We start from the raw sequence: 2,069 nt of genomic DNA, 5'->3' as shown, positions 1-2,069 counted from the left end.
CGTCTTTTATTTCTGGAAATACAAAAGGTGGGGCTGCTGTTAAACCAGCCCGCGGCGCCTGGCGTGCGGACACGGCGCATTTCAAAGCGGGCGTTAGGGAGCAAAAGCAGAGTGTAAAAGGGCTCCTCCATTTCTGTACAAACACGGCTCAAGTGTCCCTTCAAAACCTCACTGAAGAGCCTCGGAAATGGTCACACACACAGAAGGATAATCCCGGTTTCTTACCCTACACCCTGAGGGGAATGAGGAAGCCGTCAGATCTAACCCACATTTCTGTCTCTGCTGATCACACTGAAAAGTTTGGGGAGGGGAGGTTGTTTTTTGTTAGGTCTTTGCTGAACTGCGAAGAAACCAAGAAGGTTCAATGCCCATCGTCTCCAGGGTATTGTCTTTGAAACTCTCTCTTCGCCCCCAAAGTGCCTGCAGAGCTCCAGCAAGCCTGGTTTTATTTCAGTGGTTTGCTTCCAAGCGAAACATGAAACCTATACCCCTGGCCACAAATAATCCTGTCTAGAAGTTTGGAAACTCCTGTGGCCGTGCGGTGGCTAAGGCAAAGGCTGGTAGTTAGCTAGATTGCCCTTCCCAGTACCTGCCTTGGCCTGGCTCCCCCTGACACTGCTCTGGTGCAGGTCGAAAGGGATTACAATTAAGATGTATGGGTTTGATAAAGTCGGGTTGTTTCCCGGTGGATGCAGGGGAGCTGACTCTTTCCTATTTCCATTTGTCATCAGCACATTTGGAAGACCCGTTCATGCCCGGGGGAGGGGATGTCTGGTAGGGCCGGATCACAGGGCCCTGTGTCTCGGAGAGAGCTGCAACTTGTGAGAAATGTTTCCAAGAGCTTTGCCTAGGGCGCCTAGGGAGACTCTCGCTTCCTCCCCCCCTTCTGTCTCCCATGTTCTCCCGCTCCCTTTCTCTCCTGTCTCTTTTTTCTCCCCACCCCCCGGCTCCCATCTTTCTCTCCTTCCCCTACACGCTCGTCTCCTGTCTCCCCCTTTCTTTCCCGTGTCCCCCCTCTCCTTTCATTTTGCTCACTCTCTCCTCTTTTCCCTTCCTCCTCCCTGTCTCCGTCTCATCCGGGGTGAGTGTGTTCGTGGCTCCCCGGAGCAATCTGCCCTGCCAGGCTCCGCGACTCCGCCGTGTCTACGGGCCAAGCCAGCCCACCCCAGCGCCTGTCCCGCCCGCCCCGCTCTCATGCCAAGGCCTGTTGCGTGATTCCAACTGGGGCTGCACATTCCCTGCCCCAGGCTGTGGTTTAGGCCTCTTAATCATCTTGTCTGCAGCAGAGGCCTCAGCACCAGCCAGTTCCCGCCTCTGTTCGCTGCGCCAATGGGGGCGGAAGGCTCCACTTGCTAAGCAACAACAGCAAGAGCTACAGCGGCTCAACAGATAAAAAGGCCCTTGGGTTTGGACTCCAGCCTGCTTCCAGGCAGCGCTCTTTGGTGCCCCGCTTCATATCTTGCCAAAAGGCTCTTTCATGTTACAGTACTTTGGGGGCTACATCAAATATTAGCATGATTTTACAGCGTTGCTCTCTGCCCTAAAGCGCCCGTGTCAAAGAGCAGCACCGGAGGCATGCAATGTTAGCAGTGACTAACATCTTGTTAGAGGGGGGGCCTCTTCCAGGGACTTTGGCAGATGGTTAGGACCCACAGTTCGGTTTGCTGAAAATAAAAGCTTTTGCAAAAGTTGGTGGCAGTAGAAGCATTTCCATTTTTTCATGCACTGAAAACAGCGCTCTTTGGGCTACAAACAGCCCCATGCGTTGCTGGCAACCCACACAAAGTGGGGATCTTGAACAGTAAAGTCAAGTGACAACGATTAGTTGTGTCTGTCCTGAAGCCAGAAGCTGAAACTAAACAATGCTCCTGATGACAAGTTAGGCCACACTGGGGATGGGGGAGTCAATTAGACCGGTTTAAAACACCATTAATTTCAATAGAAATTACTCCAGATTAATACTGGTGCAACTGAGCAAAATTAAAGCCTACCTAGTTGGTGTTATTTTTTTTAAAAATCTTTGTTTTATTCTTAACCAAACTGGGGAAGCTTGGTAAAGAACTGCTCAC

Source organism: Gopherus evgoodei, chromosome 11, assembly GCF_007399415.2.
Source record: "Gopherus evgoodei ecotype Sinaloan lineage chromosome 11, rGopEvg1_v1.p, whole genome shotgun sequence".
In the NCBI taxonomy this organism is placed as follows: Eukaryota; Metazoa; Chordata; order Testudines; family Testudinidae; genus Gopherus; species Gopherus evgoodei.
Note: the sequence above shows the minus strand (reverse complement) of the source record.